A 25633-nucleotide genomic window follows, 5' to 3' on the forward strand; every position below is an offset into this window, starting at 1 on the left:
CTCCCAACTCCTCGCGCTCACGCTAGGAGAGGGGGAGAGTTGACGCATGCGCAGTATGGGTCGGACGCCGCAGAACGGACACTGCCCCGAGCATAAGATGCTTTTCGCATCTAAAGGTACGAGTCGACACTGTAGGTAACATAAAGATTTATATTCAAAGTAAACGCTATGTTGCCTGATCACAACGATCCCATTGCTGAACAAACCGAAGGATTCCTTGTCCCAGAATTCCTGTGGTCGTGAGAGAACCCAGTCTTTCAACGGTGTCCTCGGTTTGTCGTCCCAGTTGGCGCGTCCCTTTTAGGTGTTTTTTTTTCAGGAGACCAAACACATAGAAATCCCAGGCGAGAATCGTGGCCGGTTTAACAACTTCCGCTGTCAGAATCGTTTAACACCCGGTACTCCTCAATCGTCAATTTCGCAATGTGAACGCCCTCCTGTCCTCACACGCACTGCCGCGTCAATTCGACGGCGCTCTTTGAGAGAGCCTCTGCTCTATACTTGCGCTGCGGGCGCCCCCGCATGCTCGATCCACGGCAGAGGCATCAATAGAAATCCTAGAATGTCGCGCTATATTCTCCACAGCGGAATAGGGCATATATGTAAATCTACAATCTACAGAGAGAAGAAAACTTCAGCGCTAATTCATTAACGTTCTAGCGATCCGTTTTGTAGCCTAAATTCCTGAGCCTAAATGCAGCTCCACTACTAAGAAACGAGGAACGGGTACGTGTAGGCGGGTAACCAGCGATTCTCCGTTGCGCGTGCTCTTAGAGACCTCTGTCTATGAATGATCTTTCTCGGGAGTTCGTAACTCCGGCTCCGGAGATGTGCCGGGGGAGAAGCAAGCGAGTGCTTGGCGAGGATGGTGGGCCCTCTGTTGCGCGGCGCGGGTGTCAGCTGTATGTTTCGAAGCGTATTTAGCGATCTTAAGTTAACCATAGCGTTACTTCTCGGTTTATTTCTGCTAATTGTATGTTTTTAGACCTCGTTCGTTTATTTAAACCCAATTTGAGCATTACTAGCTTTGTTTAGGCCTGTATGGGCCACTTGATTTGGAGCGTGATAACGCCACATGAGATATATATGGGACGTCAAGCCGGGCCACTAAAGTGCTACGTACCCAAAAATTCTGTAGCGATTGGTGTTATACAGTTCTAACTTCTGCGCTAAATGCAGCTCTACTACTGTTAATCTAAGGAAATGCGTAGCACGGACACCAGTGATTCCGTTCGTACAGTTCTCACGGCTCCGCTTAACGAAACGTCGATAACGTCAATGTTTCAGTTAAGTATGTAGGGTTTCCCCGGCACGAGTAGAATCGTGTTAGTGAGACTCGAAAACTCGGTGAGCAACAGTGCGCTACATTTTGCTGCGCTTTATCGACTTCCTGCTTGTTACGGCAGTTGAGATGCGCGTCGTCTGCAGCGAGTTATGTCAGACTGTTTACCCAATCAGATGTATCAATGCCGTGCCGCCGAACGCAGGGGGTTTGGGACGTTAAACCCCAGATATTATTATTATTATTGAACGCAGGGGGAGGGCCATTTGCTCGCTCGGCGAGGCGGTGGCGCCCTCTATTGCGCAGCCCCGTAGTCAACCGCATGTATCGGAAACGTTTTTAGCGATTTAAGCAAAATTATTCCCAATACTTCTTGGTTATTTCTGTTAATTTATATTACTTTAGACGTGGGTCGTTCGCTTTAGCCCAGTTTTGAGCGTTGCTAGCCTTGTTATGGCCTGTATTGAGCGCTTTACCTGAGCGTGATCCCACCACATGAGATGCATGGATGGATAACAAGCCGGTCCCCTAAAGTGCTTCCGCACTTAGAAAAGAAAAGGATGAAAAAGAAAAAAAAAAAAACAGGATGATGACGAGCTTGAGAAGCTGCTAGAACGGGATCGTGTTGTAAATTGATGTGATTCGTGGGGGGCAACCGAAGAGCGCCCTGGACGCCATGGCAAATGTTCACTGCAACATGCCGGAAAACACCGCGGACAGTGAGATGGAGGATCGCACCGAGCAAGAGACCAAGTAGGCCATGGCTGAAAGTGTACTGGAATGTTGAGCAGCCGTACTGTCAAGACACGTTTCCCAGCGCGAGACCAGTCTACAGGTAAGCGGCGTGTGAGCAGCCTGAAAGCGGCGCGTGGTGCCAAGAAGGCTACTGCCTCCAATGGCAGTAAGGAGGACGAGATGGAATAGGAGGAGGAAGAGGCAGCCTCTGCTGAGGCGGCCTCGACGGCAGCCGCCAAAGAGGATGGTCAAGCTGACAGCAAGGACAAGAAAGACGAGATGGACGAGGTAAACAATGACGGGGATACGGGCAGGGCTCGCAAGCAGGTTCGAGGATGCCAATGCTGATCACAAGGAAGAACCAGAGGTCAAGAACAAGAAAGGGAAGGCAACCACAGACAGCGGCAGCAAGGCGTTTTCCCACGACGACAGCTGACACGAAAGGTGGATGCTGAGCCCCCAGTTGACAAGGACAACGCCGGGACCTTTGTGCAATGGTGGACGAACTATGCCGGCGTGTGGTCGAAGGGATGGGCTACCGTGTCCTCCTCCCAATTTGACCAGAGGGAGGGGCAGTATGGGAGCGGCAGCCGCGAGCGCGCCCATGGTAGAAGAGAACGATGGACACGGGCGTGCTCGCGGCTGGCGCACAGCGGCCGCGTCGGGCAGTCGCGGCCGAGGCTTGGAATAGTAAGGACGCGTTCCTATGTGTCTCGGCTTCGTCTCTGAGGGGTTGTGGGCCTAGCCGCCGGCAGAACCCTACAGCATATACAGTAACTCCAGTCTGAATGAGGGCGCCTCGAAATCAGTGCCACCTACCACGGGAGCAAGGTTTTGACACTTTTTTGTCCAGGTGAGCGCCATATTGGGTTGAAGTCGTTGACGGTGACGCCACCTCTTCTTAAGGCGGCGTGCAAACATGATGATAGACAGGCGCGTGAAACGGCAGAAATAAAACCAACTTAGACATTATATTCGAGGGGTCTGCCCATAGCGTGCGTCTTCGTGCTCCGAAAAAACATGGCGCTTCGGTCGAAGTTGTTGCCACCCTAAATCTTGCCTACATGAGTACTCCTTGATCCTAGCGCTAGACAACTTCGCTGTAACAGTAATCAGGACAAAAGATTGCCGAGGTTTGCATGAAGTTTCACAACAAAAAAAATCGGCAGATCCAACGCATTGTGGGAATATAAAACTTCACGCGAAGCACTCAGCGGGTAGCATCCTATAGATGGATGGATGCAACACCTTTATTAAAACCCGGAGGTGCACGACTCAGCGCGCAGCGGGCCACTCCCACGTTTGGGACAGTCAGGCCAAGCCCGACCACCGCATTGTGGGCCCTCTGGACAGCCCACAGTTGAGCCCCGGCGTCGGGGCTCTTGGTAGTGGATTGATTGACATCAATATAATATTTAAACTACTAGCATCATAGATGTTATAGTTGGCCCTATAGTTACTCTAACGATAGCATCTATAGATGATATGTTACTACTACCATCTATAGATGCTGGGTAACTTTCCTATTGGAATGTGACCCACGCAATAAAGTTTTATACTATAGGAATGTTATCCTACAGACGTTATCAGGAAAATCCACCTTCTACAGTGTCCAATCCTCTGCTTTTGCGTATGAGCCATGGTCAACGGGACCGACCATCGACGACGACCAACATTTTATTATCTATTACTAATAAAAAAAAAAGATCTTCGTTCTTTTATATGCATTTGACCGAGCGCCAGAATTCCCATATAATCGTAATGTTTCTATTCTAGCCCTCCCTTACTCTAAAGTTCTATACCATTTTTATAAAACCACACAATTCTTGGCCAATAACTGCAGTGGATGTGAGCCACGATTATAGGTGAACAAGAACAAGAACACAAAAAACAGAACAGAGAAGTAGCTTGAATCGCCCCGCGCTTGCACCGGCTCGCAATTCGGCTGTCGGGGATCGTGAATTGTGGCGCACCGTGTATGACGCTGCCGGAACATCAGCGTCTGTGACGCTGCTCTTTATTTGTATTATTTTGTTTTATAGAATGCTAAACCAGTCTCTCGAACCATTTGTGCCGCCGATCGTTGCAAACGCTGACAGAGCAAATCTCGTTTTCATCTGCGCCTTGCGTGCAATTGAACACGCGTTGTTACACGCTTTCTTGCTTGATTTTTGCGTTTCTTCACTTGCTTGCAGGCTTAATAGTGCTTGTTTCTGCTTGCTTTCTTGTTTATTGTATTTTGGCTTGTTTGTTTGTTTGCTTTTTGTTTGTTTGTTTGCTTGCTTGCTTTCTCGTTTGTTTGCTCGTTTGTTTGTCCTGTCAAATCCCAAGAATTCTAAACACGTAGAATGGTCGCACCCGGTAGGAATACGTGTTTCTTCAATACCCTGAATCTTCCAAAGAAAGTTTTGAGCGTAACGTTGTCGTGTTTTTTGAAGTGCGGAGCCCTTTAGGAGCCCGGGATGTCGTACGCTAAGGTATGCTGTCATCGTAAGCTGTCATCTCATATCGTCGCTTGGCGTCACGAGCCAAACCATGTATAACATAGCCGTGTATAGTACAATATAGCAAGGGGGTGAGAAAAGGAAGTGAGGGTAAGGAGGATCGATGTGGGGATGAGGAGGAGGGAAAGGAGAATGGCAGAGCACGCTTCTGCATCACAACTGAAAAAGCGCAAAAAGAAAACGCGGGTGGCAACGCCACTTTAACGTTCCCGCTCCAATCGCCATGACGTCATAGATATTGACGGCATCTTCTAGGACCTACGTCGTTCCTAATCGACAAAATTTAAGTACATTGTCCTCTGAGGGGACCAAGGACTTAACGTACCAAGTTTCAGGAAATTTTGTTGAGCCAATGCCGCCAAAATATAAAAGAATGCACCTTGATATGAGTGACGCCACGCGCGGGGATTTCGGCGCGAAATTTAAAAATCAGACTTTGACCTTGATTTTCTCCTCTATTAAAGCTACGATGGTGAAATTAACGACATTAGAGTTCGCAGATTATAACTTATCAATATAAACCGATTCATCGTTTCCCTTTAGTGTCTCCTCAAAAACAGTGTTGCTGCTACACTATCAACATTGTCTGATTGACAGATAGCGCCGCTGCGTGTCTCCATACGCTAAATAGTGCGATAGCGAAACTACCAGTCACCGTCACATGCGTTTCAGCTCAGGTCACGTGACCCGAGCTGAAACGTCATTCATTACTCATAGGTAGAACGGCACGTTCCTGTCGACTGTGGACCTGGTAACGGTGATGCTGGCAAAACACTGAGAACCGCGACGCGGCACGCGTCGCGCTTCTCACCGCGGACACAGTGGGTGAAGAAGAGGACGAAGAGAGCGCGCGCCGGCCGAGTTATTGCGTTCATGGTGGTGGCAGTCCTTTTACAAGACCGACGGAGTTTATCCGAGCTTATCCGAACTGTGTCCGCAGTGGCACGGGCCAACCGCTGACACTGGCAAGACAGCGATACTTATAGAACGTCTGACAGAACGTTTCCCTTTTACCAGCGGTGCTGTTTAAGCTCGGATAAACCCTGTCGGTCTTCTAAAAAGACTGTCATCACCATGAACGCAATAACTCGGCCGGCACGCGCTCTCTTGGTCCTCTTCTTCACCTCTTGCTTCACCCCCATAACACGTGCGTTAATTTGTCCGGCGTGGGATGCAATAACTCTGATGCGCGAGAGAACGAGTACAGAGAGAGGGAAAGAGATTGAAAATATGGGAAGCGAGAAATAGAGAGAAAGAGGGAGAATCAGAAAGAAATAGAAAGAAACGAATACGAAAAAGAAAAAAAACAAAGAGAAAGAAAAAGAAAGAGAAGAAGAATGAAAGAGAGAAATAAAAAGAAACAAAGAAGGTCGCCCCAGCTCCACTCTTCCTTCAGGCTTGGCACCACTAGGGCGAAGCTGCCTTAAGTTTTTATCATTCAAATTTTAGCGGTGGTATGACGTCACACGTGACGCTTCTACTCAGATCACGTGACTCTCCCGCATGAGACGGCGACTGGAAATTCCGCTATATACTGCGCTGTTTAGGATGTGGCCGCACGCGGCACCGCCATTTCTGAGCACGCAGAGATAGCCATTCTGTCTAAATCCTTTTTGCGCCACAGTGCGTCCTTTCAGTCGGTAGTAATCGTTTGTGCCGTCTCTTTCTCTTCTCTTGTGGCCGTGTGCCCACGCCTTACCTTCTTTTAATCCCCCTTGAGATTAAAACTACGCGTAATTTGAGCCTGGCATGCGAGTTATTTTTTCTATCCATTCAAGACATGTAAACATGTGTACAAGTTAGTAGAGACTGTTTGAATTGGTGTTCATTCGTTGTTTTCTTTTTAGTAGATACTCTAAGCACAGCAAGCTATAACTTACAAGCTAATAAAATAAGCACCTATGTATTACAAAACTGAATGTATATGTGTATATGTATGTATTTATATGATCGTCTTTGTTTCCTTTCCTCTTAGCCGACCTGTGCATTCTTTCTTGCATATTGTATTGGACCGGCCACTAGCCACTTTAGGATATTGGTCCAAATAATCCTTGTATATGCAATTTCCGGATAATGAAAATGACGTTCCACTGATTGATTGATTGATTGATTGATTGATTGATTGATTGATTGATTCATTGATTGATTGACGAATACAGATCAACAAGTTCAAATTTCGTAGTCTTACACCGTAATTAATTCCGCTTGCATTTTCTCGCAATTCTCAAGTGACTAAGAGTGCAACACTCAGTAGCATAGCCAAAAATTTTTTTCGTGGAGTGGGGAGTGTTCAAGGGTTCAACTATACTTAATGTATATTCGTGCGTGCGTTTGTAAGTGTGTGTATCTATGCACATGCAAAACTGAAAATTTTCCGGGAGGGGGGGGGGAGTTGAACCCCCAACGCTCCCCCCCTCCTGTACACGCCACTGGTAACACCATTTCCTCTCTATTTTGAAACTTATGCGGAGCAGCGGGGATTTTTTGTTGATTAAACTTGTTTAAATAAAGCCGGAATTATGTTGCTCGCAATGAAACTATGTAGAACTCGTACAAAGTTTATTACGCGTGCCGAATTTATAATTCTGTAGTATAGGAAACAGGTAACACATGCTTCACGATTGATTACGCTCGCTCTTGGTGGTGCGTCTTGTCCAACTACCATTTCTCCTCGATCTATGATAACACGGCATACCCGCTTCTTCGTGGCAGCAAACAACCTGCCTAAATTAGCGACAAACACTACTGACTCCCGCTGCCGACAAATTGGCTCGCCTCGTGTCAACATTATCCCCGCCTGCACATCTCGCGCGAATCATTTGCATACCAGTCGCGCGAGGCACGGAAACACGAATGCAAAAGCCCTCGTGCAGCCCCACAATGTGCTCATCTTTGTCCCTGTGTACAAACGGAACGAACGGGCTCTGCCGTCGCCCACTGCCCTTCGATTCCGATTGAGTCCATGGCACGTGGGTTTAGTTCGATCTTTCGTTCTCGTGGCCTTCGAGGCTGGAGAGCTATAGAAACGATGAGCACCATTCAAGGGCTCTGTTAATGGTACCCAGTTCACTTGCATAATTTATTTAACCTGTAAGTACCCTTTACAGGGCATCAGATACGGGGCAGTGGAGAGAGGGGCGAGAAATGAAGGACGTAATGAACGAATACAACATCTGACGGAACGTAACAGCATTTAAGACAAATAAATGCACAAGGGAGTAGAAGAAAAGAACGCAATTTCAATCAGTGATGTTTGGTAAAATGATAAAATTTATATGACATGGAAACAAACAGACACTGCTAACCCATACGGAGAAGGAGCAAGAGCAAGTACCATAAGAAACAAAATCGTAATCATTACGTTTACTCGACAATATCTACATCTTAAAAGAAAACGTACGAACCTTTACCCAAACACGGTTTCTTGAGGAGCATCGACTAAGAAACCTTGGTAAAGACTCTCTAGATATAAGCAGAATACGTTTAAGAATGACACCTTGAAGATTTACTAATTACATTCTTCAGTGACCGTCGGAATTTATACGGGTTAATGATGCCAAGCTTGCGGATTACTGCTGCTGAATTGGTGCTGCATATTCGATAATTCTGATAGTTGGTACTGATAGTATGCGTCATAAATAGTTCTGCCATGCTTGTTACTTTTCATCTTCTTTAAGACAACGCCAGTTACCCGACAGGCACGGACTAGACAGCCCTTGTTTTTTTGCGTAATCAGAGGAACAAAACATACCAAATGAAAGTCTGTGCAAGCGTTAAACAGCTGCATGCCAACCGTACAATCAAAACAATCGACTGAGAAAAAAGAGAATAAGAAGATGGTTTTCCACTTCGAGTCGTTTTAGACAAATGCATGGGGGACAGAGTGACTTCTTTGTATTCGATACTCAGCCCATATCGACATTGAAAAGAGAGGCATCGGTCATGTGCTCACATCCTGTAGATTGAGAATGTGTTCCCTATATCAATCGTATCATCGACGTGTACATATAAGGCGTTCGCAGTCAATGTAAGGCGCCAATGTCAAGCCACCATGGCGCCATGGTCCCTTGTATATCGACGCTGTATTGGCAGTGTTACTGTACTACATGCTCCCGACGGGAGCGTGGTTAATCCTGACCCTTCCTTGTAGCACGCGCCTCGCTACTCGCGAGTGTTATCAGGCGGCACGTCATACATTCAGTTGCACCGCTAAGGAGCCCAATTCCAATAACCGATGCTCTCTCGATGGTGGGCTGCTTGGCGATCAGCCATTTCTGACACAGAAGTCTGATCTTTATTCGGGGATAGCGAGGTGACTTGTCATATCACGTTGCCACGTTTCATTGTTGCCTGTACGTGACCTCATGGCAGTCGTTGTTGCTTGTAGCAATTGAAGTGCGCGCTGCGAAGTACGTGGATGACGGTCCAGTTTCTGGCATGGAGGAAGGAAAAATATCTTGCGGGAGGGAGAGCGCAGAAGCGGTTCAGAGGAAATTGCACAGGACAGGAAAGAGCGTCTTTCCTGTCCTATGCACTTTCTTCTTAACCACTTCTGCGTTCCCCTACGCAGGAAGCTGAACCAACTGAACCAACAACTCACTATTCTGAAGGGGAAAAAAAAGTTTGCAGGGAGCATTCCCAATGAGAAAGAAATAAAAAACAAACAAACAAAGAAACAAAAATAGCGGGTCAGGCAAGCACACGCCAAGCTTCATTTGCCCACATTTTCCCGATAGGTGAAGGGCTCCTGCATTTTTTTTACAACCACTCCAACTATTACAACTACTACTGTTACTGCTACTGCTCCTTCTACTACTACTACTAGTACTACTACTACTACTACTACCACTACTACTACTACTACTACTACTACTAACTACATCTAGTATTACTACTGCTACTACTATTACTGCTAATACCACTACTGCTACTAACTACGTCTAGTATTACTACTGCTACTACCAGGGGCGTAGCCAAGGGGGGGGTTGGGGGGGTTCAAAGCCCCCCCGAAATTTTTCAGTTTTGCTTGCGTATATAGGCACGCACACATACAAACGCACGCACGAACATACATAAATTATGGTTGAACCCCCCCCCCCCCCCGAAAAAAAATTTCTGGCTACGCCCCTGGCTACTACTACTAATAATAAACTGCTTCTATTACTGCTAGTGTTACTACTTTGAATACTTCTATATTATTACCTCTTATATTGACGCAACGACCCGTTGGCCAACACAAGCTACACGTGAAGAAGAGTCTCATCGATTTCTCTTGCGTAACATTTCACATAAGACCTAGTATATATTATCCTACCATGACGTATGTTTGCCCGCCGTCCTCTGAAATTCGATCTCACAACTTCGCAGCCAACTCAAATAAAATTCAATACAATGCTTCGATTCCTGCCTGCGATGCGTCGTAACATCTAATAATTAAGTGAAAGACAACTTTTCTATCAAAGAAAAATAAAGGACGAAGCCTGGCATGAATAAAAGCATTAAAGTGAAGAAAATGAAAAAAAAAAGGTTCATAACTCACGTTTGTGACAGCCGAGTGCAGAGCGGCAGAAGCTTCAAAGAAACAGAACAAGAAGCATGGAGAACTAGAAACTTCAGCGAGGTGATTTGTTTGCGGACACTCTCTCGAAGTTTCGTGCGCATCGTGCCGGTATATGTTGTTGGAAGTATCGATTGGCGTTGGAAACGGCGGAAGCAATCGTACACAAGCGAAAGACAACAAAGTTGCTACTGAAGCGCACATGCGGTTCATCCTTTCAAAGAGTAAACTGCCTTCCAAGTTTCCTGCGACCTCGTTTTCGCGGCGAGCAATTCGATCCTCGCAACGAACACTGTGTATTTTCTGTTTTCCTCTTTTTTGTTGACGGACACGAGAAAAACACCCGAGCGACGGCAACGAGTCGGATATCACAAATAACGTTTCGCACAGGCAGGGGGGAAAAATCAAAAGAAAGAACGTAGGATGAAAGATGTAAAAGTGCTCCCAGATACACTTGGCATGTATCTTGCAAAAAAGAAAGTTGTGCATCGTAATTCTATCTGAAATATACACGTGTGATGGTACTCTCATTATATGTGGTCATCTGTGATTTCGTTTAATTCGGGGATCTTAAACACGCATTATGTTCCACACGAAAAAAAAAAAAAATCTGGGATGAAGGCAGTCACGTGTGAGCTGGGCCGCTAGCGAGATGTACAGGGTCTGAAACACGCGGCCCGCGGTCCGCATGCGACCCCCGGACATCTAGCTAGCGGCCCGGCTCACACGTGACTGTCTCCGTCCCACATTTTTGTTTATTCTCTTAATAAGTATGTTCATAAGCTACACAGACGTGACTGGTCTCAATCATTCTTTTTTCCTGTGGCACCTCATGCGGTCCCCATGTAACCGTGGAACAGAATCTATATTTCAGAATCGGCGTCCAGATTTCAGCCATCCTGGAGATGAGTGTCGATATGTTTCTCGAAACATGACGTCAAATATCCTTCAGAAATGACTCATATAGATGGGAGAAGGCCTTGTTTTCAATAGCAACGTTAGCTGACATTTTGTTCACCCCCCCCCCCCCCCCCCCCCCCCAATATTTTTCACTGTCCCGGCCCTTGCCGGGAGACTAAATTTCGTGACTGCGGCCCACTAGCTGATGTGACACCTGCTAAACATTGAATGCGTGCGCAGGAGAGCTTGGAAGCACTGGTGAAATCCGCTACTCCTTATATGTTTCATAACTAATTAATAATTAATTGTTAAAGTTTTACGTCCCAATAGCCCGATATGATTACGAAAGGCGCCGTAGTGGAGGGCTCCGTAAATTTCGACCACATAGGGTTCTTTACCGTGCATCTAAAGCTCTAAGCCCACGGGCCTCCGCCATTTAGCCGCCATCGAAATGCGACAGCCGCGGCCTGGATTAGATCCCGCGACCTTCGGGTCAGCTTCTGTCTCGTAGACAAAGCGTACATAACAAGGTTAGGGGGACCCAAAACAAACAAGCGAACAAGACAGGCAGCAAACGTACTGTCACGGAACACGATCACTACTGCCAAGAAATAAATGTAGTAAAAAGAAAATAAATTTTGCTGACAAGGCTGGATTTTTAACCCAGGTTTCAAGGTTCTCGAGGCAAGTGTCTTATCAGCTGGGCTACGCACCCCCCTTTTTTTTTCTCCATTTACTGACTCACGCTTGCAAAGTCTGAATATGCTGGGCCATTGGAATGTGATGTATCTGCTGGGCAAACCAAATCTAGCTGGAGTACCCTTTTCATGCAAACAACGTTGATTTTCGAGCTATTCGAATAAAACTGACAGGGGGGTGCTAATCTGGACACGGTCAAATTCTGCCGTATTGTCATATATTCGTAATCGCGGCATTTTAAGCCAATCAGATGGACCGTAGCAGCCCTCTGGTCCAATCAGAATTGACTAATGGCGGAATTTAACAACAGGCGGTATATGACAATGTCCAGAATAGCATCCAGGGTCTCTGATGCATTCGCTTAGGACGACTCGAAGGCGAAATCCATCTTTTTTTTTCTCTCAGTCGTTGTAGCAGGACGAATTTTTCGGCAACTAAGAAGCTTCCTTTCCGAGAAATCCGTGTGGATTTCCTTGCGGCTTCGTGCTGTACAAACGAGTGCTTGAGGAAGAAACAACTTTATTGAGTAGTAGGGAAGGGGGAAAGGGAGCCAGGACATGGGGGGATGCTAGGTCGGGGCCCAAGGGGCCGCGGCTGTCGCCGTCCATTCCGCCAGCCTGGACTGAGTGGCCTGCTCTGGACATCGCAACGTTTTTTCCCACTCTTCGGGTGAGGGGGGCAGTTGCAGGAGCTCTTTAGGGGGCGGGTGGCGGTCGCATCCCCATAGAATGTGGTCCTGTCCCGCCTGAGCTAGGCCGCAATACGTACACGACGAGACGCTGTCATCCCTCAGGATGGCCGCCAGTCTCCTGGGGCTGAGCACACTGCGCGTTTGAACTCTGCGCAAGGCCACGGCCTGGTGTCTTTCTAGGCCTCCACATGGAGGAGGATAGATTTGTCGCTCCTCTCTTTGTCGACGGAGGCGATCTCCATAACTTGTTGATGCCTCTTCAGGGTTTGCCGGATGAAGCTGCACCTCTGCCCGGTTTGTATTTGCGCGGGCTGCGAGGTGGGCAGCTTCGTTGCCGGGGTTTCCCTCATGGCTGGGGACCCAGAGAAGCCTAATGCTCACCGCTGGCTCTTGGAGTTTTCTTGCCGCGGTTTCGCTCACTTGTCCTGACCTAAAGCTTCTAATCGCTGACATGGAGTCAGACACGATGAAGAGCGTCCCTTCGATAGCCGTTGCCATGGCGATGGCGGCCTCCTCCGCCTCCAGGACAGACGTAGCTGTGATTTCCTCGGTGCTCAGGATTCTTCCCGTTCCGTCCACAGCAGCTATCGCGTATTTGTCGTGTCCTATAGGGAGGCGTCCACATACGCGGCCGGTTTGTCTGCCAGAGTCTTCCATAGGGACTCAGCACGCGCGCGTCGGCGTTCTTTGTTGTGCTCTCCCATGTTCTTTGGCAGCGGTTGACTTATCAGTTTGTTCCTTATCGCTTTTACTATTTTCACTCTCTTTGTGGTCCCTGTGAGGGGCGGAAGATTCATCAGTTGCAAGATGTCGTGCCCTTGTTGCGTGCATGACAGCCTCCACCATTGCGCAGCTCGTTGCGCTTCAATGATTTCGCTGACGGTGTTTTGGAGGCCTAACTGCATCATTCTTTCGTTGCTCGCCCATGTAGGGAGTCCGGTGGCCACTCTGTAGACTGAACGCAATAGAGAGTCTATCTTTGCGATGTCCGTCTTTCGTAGCTGAAGGAAAGGACAAGTGTATGCGATCCTACAAACAAAGTATGCATCTATTAGCTTGCATGCTTCTTTCTCTTTGAGTCCGAACTTGCGGCCAGTAATGCGTCGCAGCAGGCCCGTGACCTGGCGAGATGTGCTTTCCAGTCTTTTCAATGTGTCTTTGCAACTGTTCTTCTCTTCTAGGAAGAGTCCCAATACCCTGATGGTCTGGACCTGGGGTACTACTTCTCTGTTGACTATGATCTGTAGTGCACTTCTGACTGCCGGTGTTGTTTTGCCAGCAATAAACTGTTCTGACTTGGCGGAGGAGCATTTTAGTCCATTGCCGTCCACATAGGCTTGTACAGTGTTGGCCGCTTCTTGCAGTGCTCTCTGACGGCTTCGGCATTGCCTTGCCTTGTCCAAATAGTCACATCGTCCGCGTATGATGGCATGGCGGATGAGCGAGATCTTGGTCAAGTTCTTTGGGTAGATTCCTCATTGCACAGTTGAAAAGAAATGGGGATAGTACAGCCCCTTGGGGCGTACCTCTAGCGCCAGATTGAGCAGGGGGCTGTTGATGCCTCCGATGCTGAAGGTGGCAGTCCGGTCCCTAAGGAATGCGATAATGTACTTGTGCGCTCGTGCCCCAACGTTCATAGTTCGATAGGTTTCTGAGTATGGGCCTCGTGTTTGACGTTATCGAACGCCCTGTGCACGTCGAGCCCGAGTATGTGCGTACTGCTCCTGGAATGCCTGCGTCCACCACGTCCCTTTTGAGCATCCACATAATATCTTGGCGTGGACATAGCTTGCCGAAAGCCAAACAGGGTGGGCGGGAAATAGCTGGTGTTCATCAACATGCTCGATGAGGCGTGTCAGAACCACATGTTCTAGTGCTTTGCCCTGGCACGACGTAAGCGAGATGGACGTAGATTCTCAAGTTGCAGCTTTTCCCTGGTTTTGGAATGAAGATTACGGCGGCTTCTTTCCACGTCTGTGGAAGTTCACCGGTGCGCCAAACATGATTGAATAGGTCGGTTAGGTTTTTTATCGACTGGTCGTCGAGGTTGCGCAGCATTTATTAGTAATGCCATCCGGCCCAGCCGCCGAGGTGGTTTTTAGATCGGCGAGCGCAGCTTTGACCTCAGCCTCGGTGATATCAGCATCTATGTTCTCATTTGCTTCGCCACTGTATTCTGCGTACGCAAGATCATCTGTTTCCGTATTAAAATAGCGGCTAGTGAGCTCTTGTATGATCTCTTGATCCGACGCCGGATGCATCCGGAGAAGCTGGCTGACCTTTTTGGCAGTTGCCCCTTTGCTGTTGTCGGGATCCAGCAAATGACGAAACAAGAACAGGGGTTCTTCGAGCCGAGCTGACCGTTTAGCCTGTTGCACAGCTGCATCCCTGAGCCGAACGTAACTCTTGAGAGCATTTTTGTACTTCCGTTTCAGCTTGAGCCAGGGCTAGTTTAAGTTGACGGTCATGTTTGCGCTTCAGCCATTCCGCTTGGAGAGTTTGCTGGTTTTCCAAAAGCGTGATCAGCTTAGCGTCAGGTCTGGGGCCATCCTCTTCGGCGAGCGCGTCGGTCGTGAACTCTTCGGCGTCCTGGAGGAGCTGCGTTGTCCATTCGTTTAAATCTTCAATTTTGTGACAGCCTGATGGTTCCGTTTGAATCGAAAAGGTCCACTTGGTATGTTTGATATGTTTCTTCTTTTTACTGTATCCCGCCGCAGGTATTCTGATGTCCAGGACATAGTGATCACTGCTCAAATTAAGTCCTGTGTTGGACCATGTCGCTCCCTCCACTTGTCGGACAAAGGTCAGATCGGGAGTGGTGTTTCGTGTCACGCTGTTGCCAATTCTTGTCGGCTGTGAAGGATCTGTGAGCAGGGTCAAGCCGTGGTTGTTGGCCCCATTTGCTATCGAGACGCCCTCTTGGTGTTACGGGGGTAGCCCCCACATGGTATGACTTGCATTAAAGTCTCCAGAATGACAACCCTGGGCTTCTCCTGCTTCTTTCCTCACTTTTCGCATGATTGTTGGGAAGGGGATAGTACTGCATCTTGGCGGACTATATACGTTAAGTATATAGATGCTTTATGCTTTCTGTTCTTGGGCATGAGTTGAACAAAAGTGTAGTGCAGATTTTCTATATCCAAGTCGATTTGCATTGCAGCAATGTTACGATGTACTGCAATAGCTGTTCTTACGTTCGATTTGTTGCTTGTCGGGAGCTCATTAAAGCTGGTATAGCCGGTAATTTTGACAGCCGATTCTGTTTCTTGTAACGCGATGACATCGATCTTAGGGTTGAAGTCCGTCATTGCGAACTGCAGCGCTGCTCTCTTTTTGGCAAACGATCTGCAGTTCACTGAATTATTCTAACTGTTCTGCCATCATTTTTGTGGTATACTGTGTGACCTGGCGTCGGCCGCACCGTTGGGAATGCCGCATCCGTTTGAGGTCCCCCCTGTTGATTTGCAGACGCGATGACTAGAGGTAGCGAGGTGACGGTGTCTCTATGTTGTTGCCTAATGTGGGTATCATGTTGCCGTATTTCGTTTTTGAGCATGTCGTGGAACGTCTTCAGCGTTTCTTGCATTCGCACACTGCATAACGTTGAATCTTTCGTCTATGCTTTTCGCCAGGCTTGATATTGTTTGTTCTACTGTTTCGACTCGTTGTTTGAGATCGCTTGCTGGTTCTTCGGCGGGTTCACTCTCGTCGATTAATTTTCTTTTAGGATTACGTGCATGATCTACCTCCATACTCGACTCCGCGTTCCTGTGTACGTATGCGGCCGTCTCTAGCTGCAAGCGTTAGCCGAGCGGGCGTGGGATTTTCCAGCGCTGAATCTTATTATTAGCAGCTTCTAATTGTTTTTTGAGCTCCTTAACTTCTGCAACTAACCCCCTCACCATTTCGCTGACTTTTCCGCCAGGGTCCGATCGGGTAGTCCCTTGGCCTTGGCTGGTCCCGTGGCCATGGCTGGTGTAGTGACCATGTGCTGCAGCCCTTCCTCTGCTGGACGAGTGCTCTCTGGAGCATGATGGAGCTGCTGCAGCACAGTTGCGTTTTCTTGACGGGCTTGCGACGCCTCCGTCAGTGGAGGCCTCGTACCGCGTCCCTGTAACCCGAGCTCTGCGAGTTCGGCTGGGTAGCCGAGGTGATGCGGGTTGTGTTCTCCTGGTCACCGCCTTGTTGTTGACCGATGGCGGACGGTCGTGCCCTTGGTCCCTGTGCTGTTCTTGCTGTTGTTATGTTGCTGTACTTGAGAATAGTACTTGAACCTTGCAGTTCCTGCCACCGGTGGGGTGCCCACCCTTGCATACTATGCACCGAGCTAGGCACTGTTGCTTGGTGCCCCACTCCGGCGTGAGCATGGTCTCATCTGCACATCTCTTGCATCTTGCCTGTCTTTGTTGAGGACACACATCCGTTCGGTGGCCTACTTTCCGACAGTTGTAACAGGCTTCGATGCGATCCCGGAAAGGGTATACGACGTACGTGGCGCCCCAGTATCTTACGTAGGGCGGCCGGTCGGCACCGGCAAATATCGTCACAATATGCCTGGACTTCCCCAGGCGCCGAGCTCCGACGATATCGATGCCCTTATTTCTGGCACGTAGTTCATTCAAGATAGCTGCATCATCTTCATCAGAACAAGCGTGATACAGTATCCCTTTGGTGGAGTTCTCAGGCGCCGGAGCGTAAGCAAAAACTTGGATTTCTTGTAGGCCGATTTTGACAACTTGTAATTTTATGTACCTGCCTGCCCTATCCAGGGACGGGGTGCTGATCAGCGCCGTATTGTTCGTAGGGTGTAACCGGAGCTGGTCTTCGGCGACGACTTCCGTGGGGTTCACCTGCGCCGCAGCGCAGACTGCTTTAAAAAGTTCTGTCGCACCGTGGTTGTAGCAGACTGGCTGCTGTTTGTGGTCGGATGATGACCTTGTAATCCGCCGGCGGAAGCTTCGGTAGCGGTTTACGTTTAGGGAGCGGTGGTGGCCTGGCCGCGGAATCGAGGTCTCCCCCTCTCACGATGCTCGGAGTCGGCAGTGGCGCTCCCCGGTCTGCTTCCTGTCTGTATCAGCTCGGGGCTGTTGGCGCGCGCACCAGCGCTGCGCCTCCAACGTGGTCCAGCTCCCGCTTAGATACTCTTCTTCGGTGATTGTCTGGCCCTCCACGACCACCTCCATCACTCAAATAAGGCGGATGGAGGAAGGGGGGAGATATATCGCACACCTAGCGGCACCTCTTAGACGGTGCGCCAGCAGTGCCGGTGCGATGTATGAGCAGGAACAAGCAGATTAGGCCTAGCGCACTGCGGCCTGTTTACCGCTGTACAGCATCGAAGTCGCCTTGTCACCACCCAACGACGACACAGCGACGTTCTCAGATACTTCGGCAGCACGTCGCACGTATCACGAGGACGGTCCCACGATAAAAAGAAACCGTTACACAGGCACCATGCCGGTCTCCACACAGTCGTCAACAACCGCCACGAACCCCCTTTATGAATCCAACGAGTGCTTGTCAATTTTCCTTTCTTAACCCTTACGCCACCTTGCGGCATTCCGCAGAAGCGAATCGCAACACTCCATGTGTATTCATAACGTATGGAATTGCACAGCGCTCCATGTGTAGGTTTGTGCAAGTGCTCACGACACTGTAATACGTAAAAGTTTTAAAAAACATACATAAATACAAGATGTATCGCAGTAGTACGCGTAATTGGGCTTGTTGGTACTCGTTCATAATTGACAGAATAAGGCACGCACGCAAACAGGGACACAGGAACAACACGGTGCCTTTGTTGTTCCTGTGTCCGTGTTTGCGTTCGCACCTCGTTCTGTCAAATATGAACAAGTAGGAAGTCCTCGCAGATCATTAGATAGGGTATACGAAGCCATGAAAGATTCAAAAGCGAGGCCCAAAATGCGCGCATACACCAGAAAACGGCATCGAAAAAGATATAACCTGTACACTGGATATAAAACGTACCGACGTTGGCCGGCGTTCGCGATAAAAGGGTGTGGTCGGCACGAATGACCACGAAGTTCCCGCAGCGAGTGTTCCTTATAATTTATGCAAGATAAGCTCGAGACTGAGAAGCGTTTCCTTTTAGAATTTTTCTTCGAAATAAAAGGCTCGGAAAATGAAAGGTAAGCGAGATGCTGCTGTGTCCTTGACACGCTGCACCTACCCGACAGAAGCGGCCAGAAGGTCCGGCAGAGCGAATTTATGACCTCAGGTGTTTTACATTATCAAAAGGTCAGCTTTCTAGGTAGTGCGTAGTTCATGTCGATAGACCTTGGGAAATTTCTGCCGTTAACAACGCTCGATAGCGAGTTATGTTCCTGGTCGGTCCAGGCGTTGCTTGTCGACAGCCGTTACATACGGGGCTACATGTACAACGCATCCAAAATTCAAATGGCGCCGTGAATTCGCAAGAACCCAGCAACAGCCAATACTTACATATTTAGTCTACATCAGTTTCAGTCGTAAAATGCGTAATCATTTCTAGGCCGACTCAACGACATAACTCTCCGTCCCTCCGTCTGTCCGTCCCTTAGACGTAAGCCGAACTGCTATTAATAAAAATTCAGGAACCCTTGCCCTGTCGGGCCAACGAAACTTCGGAACGTTGCTTCGTTGGGCTAACGAAGCAACGAAACAATGTGATCGACTGAAAACTAAAGTTGATGCTGGGCGAGATGACGCGACATATACTGCAAATAAAAACAGCGCGAGAGGCAGAGGACCAGTGACAGTGCAAGTCAGCGCTGTCGTCTGTGTTGTCCTTTTAACGCGATAGCGTTAGAGAGCTCGTGTCGCAGAAATTCCGGTGTCGGCACCGTTGGTTGTGAGCGAAAAATCGTCCGTGAGCGAAAAATCGAGAAAGAAGCAAATAAAATAAAGAATAAAATCTTCGATCCCATTGAGAATCGAACCCGGGCCGTTCGCGTGGCAAGCAGGTGTTCTACAACAAAACCACGATGTTACTTGCAGCTGCTTCAGAAAAAAACACTACATAAATGTCATGTAGTGAAGGAGTCTCCTTAACGCATTTTGTCTGGCAGGTGTTACGACAAAAACGAGCCCACTCGGCGATTTGTAGGCGCATTGGCGAGACCATCAAACTACGTCGAAAAAGGCCGGGATAGTGCATCCATCGCCGCTAAAAACACACACGAACTTTCAAACAGCTCTAAAAATCGACAACTATGTCCATCCAGCGGAAAACATGTCAAGCGAACGCTGGCTTTCTAGAGGAGGCGTTGATCAAGCAAACAGCAAACGCTAGATAATGTGCTGCCATCTGTGAGGCATTGTGAGAAATATGTCTCAACTTTTTATGGCCTCCAAGATGGCAAGCGCGCGGCGTACATCTTGGAGGCCATGCGATTCTTCTTTTAGATCGAAAACCTCTACCATTTGCGCGCGCGCGCCCATGTGTATCTGTGTGCGTGTGTGTGTAACAATACAGATTAATAAGTATGCACTTAGTGGTTGAAGTGCGCACTAGGGGCCGGATTTCGCTATCGCGTTCAACTCTTAAAGGCGAAGATTAAGGGTCCTCCAATTTTTACTGGTGCTCTGTATTTTTAGTTGCTTTTATTTCAAGTATGGCTGGGAATGTCATGATAATTAAGTATCCGTCTCACAAAATACGACTCGTTATGCCTTGCAAGAAATCTGGTTCCTTAAGTGTCGAGCCGCGTCAATTCTTGATAAAGGCTGGACACTTAAGTACGCTGGCGCGAACATGACTTTGCAGGAGTGGCAAACATGACAGTAAACATACCATCGACTGTATTCCATAGACCCACCTCTACGACTGCGGCTGCTAGCTGGTCTTTCCCGGGAAGAAGATACAGTGTTGCGCCATCTGCGTCTGGGGTGTAGCATTCACCAACGCCTACTCATTTAAGATTGAGATGGCCGATAACGACTGTGCTGTCGAAGAAACTATTGAGCACTTCTTGCGTTACTGCCCGCCTTACACAAACGAGAGGCTTGACCTCCGTACTGCTCTAACTCACCTGGACGGAAGCGCTTTCACCATCGAGAAGAAACTGGGACCGAGGGGCCGCCCTTCACGGTTTCGAGAGGCAACGAACGCGCTGCTGCGTTTTCTTAAGTGTACCGGACTGATTCACCGTTTGTGATATCAAACGCGAAACTGCTACGTCGGTTGCAACCGTGACTTTTCTTTTCTCTCCTCCTCTCTAACTTTACTCCCCCTCCCCCCTTCCCCAGTACAGGGTAGCCTACTGGGCTCAGCCCTGGTTAACCTCCCTGCCTCTCTTCTATTATTTCTCTCTCTCGGGTCCCTTAGTGTCTAACTTAAAGGCGCCCTGCAACACTTCTTCAATTCATCGTATAATGGCCTCATTAAGAGAGCTTATTGCTTCAAGTATCAACTGCCGCAATAATTTTTAGAATTCGTCGAGTATACTAGCGGAGTTACAGGGCTCATCCGCACACTTTAAGCTCTTTCCCTCTCCTTTCGTACCGGCGAGTGCGCTGAAAGCTACGCAGGGAGGCGGATGACAAGGGGGCACGAAGATGCGCCCTTTTGTCAGCGCGCTTTGTGACCTTGAGCGCTTTCTTTTCATTTTTTCTTCGAACGCGTGGCTTACTTTCGGTGTGATCGTGAGCACGCGCGGGGGCACGTGGCGGCATCTCGCGGCTACGGTAACTATGCAGCTCACGATGCTCGACTTAGCCAACGGCCGTGGACTGCATATGACGCAGTAATTGGGCTATATGGCATCATTGGTATCATATGGCATCAGAAGAGGGAGCGATTTCTAGCTGACTTTGAGAATTAATTGTAAGTGCCAGGCCGCGTGCGGCGCTTTAATGTTTGGCTCGTGTGTTCTGAGGAGCCTCGACTACCGATCGGCAGTGTTTTCTGAGCATGCTCAAAACGTGTTGCAGGGCCCCTTTATTATACCCCTGTCACATTGGACGTTTTAAGCGTGCAGCAGGCTGCCGCCTTCAAATGTTACAGAGAGCGTAACATGCTGTAGAACATTTACATTTAGGGGTGAAGGGGGGAGGGGGGTCTTATTCGCAAATGTTGCTTGTCAGGGCCTAAACATCAAAACATCATAAGCTGACGTTGTTTGAACGACTGTGGCCAAGCGTTTGCAACTTCTGTAGTTCGAATGGGGCCGTGGAGTTGAAACATCTCGCACTTTTCAGCGTAAACAAGCGGTTGCTACGCGCAACCTGTAGCCCAGGGCCCGGTAATGTAGCGTTCACGCTAGTCGCCGGAAAAAACCCTGACCGAAAGAATCCTCGATCCGCTTATGTCCAAAATGCACTTTCGGGAGCGCTAATCCTTTAATCCACAGGATTACCCGACGACGGGAAAAACCTTGCTTTTTCAACTGAGTCAAAGATAATAAGCAGCAGTTAAATCGAATTTCGGACTCACGCTTCGCTTTCCTGGAAGTCAGCTGTCGAAAATCAATCCCGACTTTTGTAAACAGCGAGCTCAGACCGATTGCTGAATTTGTTGGTTTCAAGCGGTCGACGTTGACCAGGAAGGTAATCGCTGTGTTTGGGTATGAACGTATAGAAAAAAAAAAAGAAAAGAAAAGAAGAGCACACGGCTAATTGCACCTAACTTTCAAATCGTCATGTAACTGTGGAAGCGATTTGATTGATGACTTTTTTTTTTCTCGCAACGTACTTGCTTTGTTACGCACTTCGCTAGACCTGATGGCATAATTGAATTCTATACCTGTAAAACAGGTCACACTCTATACCTCAGCATAACCCATGCTATGATCATTTGCAGCATATTGCAGACGTTGTTGGACGAGGTGTTTGTGGTTACATGGATCTGGGGATGATATAAACGAAAGCAAAAGTATATCTGGCAAATGAAAGCTGCGTATAAGCAAAAAAATAATAATAATGACAGTATCGCCGTATGGTTGAATCAGCCATCGCCATTAAAGTTAATCGTAGCACGTAAACTACTCAGACGGTGTTTAATTACACGTGGGTGCGTTGAAATTTTGGGCACTTTGAAAGGCCATCAGATAGCATGTAATAGGTGGTGTTTTATACACAATTACGCAGGCAGAGAACTTGGTTGGGGTGTGTCGGATTCACATCGGCATTGCTCTCTTAGAGACTGAAAGCATAGAAGACACCTTTGGCTAGCCGCGCCTAATGCGTGACGCTGGCTCATGTTTAACCAAAGCAGTACGTAGCGAGCAACTTTAGTCTTAGTACTCCACAGAACCAGATCTTATTTTAATTTTGATAACTTTTACTTGGATGATGGATCTCCAATATTATTAAACGCAAGAATTAAAGTACCGACCGGCCACTAACGTTGGAGGTTGGGCGACAAGGTGAGTGTTGGCTGTGCTGCAATTTATTGTGTGTTCTGCATCGCTTGGTGACAAACTACAGGTGGGTATTAAAGGGACACTAAAGAGAAACACTGAATCGTTTAAATCGATAAATTGTGCTCTGAGAACTCTAATATCGTTAATTTCGCTATCATGGGTTTATTAATAAAGGAGAAAATCAAGTTCAAAGTTTCATTTTTAAATTTCGCGCCGGAATTTCTCCGCGTGACGTCACGGATTTCAAAGGGTTTTTATCGTATTTTGGCGCCATTGGCTCAACAAAATTACCCCAAACTTGGCATTTCAAATCTATGGCCCCCATAGAGGACAATGCACTTCACTTTTTACCTATTAGGAACTACCCTTGAAGGCGCCGTCAAAACATTTGACGTCACGGCGAATGGTGCCGAAACTTCATGGTGGCGTCGCCACCCACATTTTTGTTTTTGCCTGTTTTCTCGCTTACTAAGCGTCTTCCCACATCATGCTTGGTGTTTTTGGTATTGTGAAAGAGTACTTTACTAATATGAGAAAAATCGTTTTGCTCTTTACTGTCCCTTTAAGGACGCAGTACGGGTCAACGGAAAACTTATAAACGCGTTAGCGTAACAAACCTATTAGCGTTCCACGTTTCCACGTTCCACGTTTGGTTCCAAGCTTCCGTATCCGCGTTTTAGTCCAGGTCTCGCTCAACGTTAGCCAACGCAAGCCTCGCGGACGAATTCATTCCCATGACGCCACAGAGACCCTTAGCAAACTCGCATAGACGGTGGTGTCGCATTTCCCTCGACTTATTAGATAGTTTGAGAATTCGGGCCCCAAGGAGCTCGGGGACCCAAGAAGCTTGCGAATCGCCTGGGCGCATGCACAGAACACAAGCCACTCTTGGGCCCTTGCGCTCGCGTTGACCCAAGACCACGGTGTAAGATATATACTGTTATCTTGCACCGTGCCCAAGACGCAAAAATCGAAAACTAGCGTGGGGCCCCAAGGCGTCTTGGGTCTCCAGCGAGAAGACACAGACGCAGCGCGGGCCACTGCGCAGTATGGCCCGCGTCTCGCATGATTTTAATTTCGTCACGCGTGGTGCTCCGTGCGCTTGACCCGACGCAGCCTGCGTTGGCCCAGTTCTCAAACTCTGGTGATCATCCGAACGCAATATCAGGCTGCCCTACGCAGCATGGGGGCCCAGCGTCTTGGATCCCCAATTCTCAAACTCTATCATTGTGACAAATTGTGTGGTCTCCGAGCTAATCACAGAGGCCATGGTGTAGGTCATGTAATGGTCTTCGCTTCGACTCCACTGCGATGATGCTGAAGAGCGGATGAGCCTACGCCGGCGACATTACGTCACCTGGTAATTGTGTGCTCTAATGTAATTTTATAATTATCATGTGTCTGTAAAATGTATTATTTAGATAAAAGGTAAACGTCGCGAATGAAATTCTTCATGACGGTTGTTCGCGTGGTTAAATTGCAGAAAAGGACTCTCGCGGATAACGCCAGTTAAGACCATTGAACATGATCTAAGCAACAGTGGCCTTCAGATGGTATAGCTGTATAACTTATGCGCTTATCGCACGCCATGCAAGTAAACGTTGCTTTTTCGTGTAGATCCTTATGCGACCGGGCAGTCACGCTACGTAATAGGGACAGCTTATGACTCTCCACAGTTTTGTGCACATTGACTTCTAAATCGTTCACAATTTGTTCTAAACACACACTTCATGATTTCATAGTAGAGTACAATTGGTACCCGCCACAGTGGTCTAGTGGTTATGGTGCTCGACTGCTGACCCGAAGGTCGCGGAATTGAATCCCGGCCGCGGCAGCCGCATTTTTGATAGCGGCAACGAAACTCATTTGTCCCAGCGCGAGCCGAATGTTTAACTATATGCTCGTATGTTACGACTAGAGGCAGTTTCGATTTCGAAGAGGTCTTAGTGGCCCCGTGACGTCGGCCTGTTTGTTAACAAATACTATCACGTGACCGCGAGATCCAGTGACGTCACTGTCCAGCTTCTTCCATGTTGTCAGCGCTGCTGTTTCGTCCGCTGTGTTGAGCTGTGTTTCCATGTTGTTGAGCTGTGTTGAGCTGTCTTCCATGTTGTCAGCGCTGTGTTTCGTCCGCTGTGTTTCGTCCGCTTGTTTCCTCAATCGTCAAAGGACGTTGCTTATCTAGTGCGGAGTTGGACGGAAGTGCTGGGAGGAGTGTAAAAATCAGTCAGAAAAGCTCGATTCACTTCGCGAATATCGCCGGTGGCTGCGATTTTGCGACCAATGCGAGGCAGATCTGGGCACGAGGAGGAGAGGCACGGTGAAGGTTTGTGTGCGCCGCGCGCTTTCCGAAGGTGGGCCAGACTTCTCGTAAGCCCTAGGAAGAAGCCGCTCGTCGCGAGCTGCAGCGGGAGTTGCCACTAGAGCGCTGGACTATTTCGACAGCTTTCACTTCGTGCAACTGGCTTTACTTTTCTTTTTTTTAGATTTTCTCGGTAAATTGCATTGTTCCACCCCCTTCGAAGCTTCTTGCACGTTGCCCGGCGTTGCACTACCTCAGGGTACGGCGCACCATTGAGCAAGTGAAGATGAAATGTGATGAGGTGATCAGATGACGCATTAACAGGTTGCTGTGGTGACGCAGCTATGACGTCCTCACTGACGTCATCGTATCACGCTGCCCCTTTGCCCTGCGACGTTTGGTACCATTCGTGCTCACGCCGAGGACAGTCGACGCCGGACGCCAGGTTTTAACGCGATAGCGCTAAGCAGCCCGTGTAGCATAAAATGGTTCGCTGAAAACGGCGTTGGTTTAAACGAATGATCGGCGTTTGCACGTGAGCGCAAAATCCTGACGCGTGCAAAGAATAAAAATGAGGGCTCGATCCGGTATTGAGCCCAGGC

This window comes from Rhipicephalus sanguineus, chromosome 11 (genome assembly GCF_013339695.2).
Source record: "Rhipicephalus sanguineus isolate Rsan-2018 chromosome 11, BIME_Rsan_1.4, whole genome shotgun sequence".
In the NCBI taxonomy this organism is placed as follows: Eukaryota; Metazoa; Arthropoda; class Arachnida; order Ixodida; family Ixodidae; genus Rhipicephalus; species Rhipicephalus sanguineus.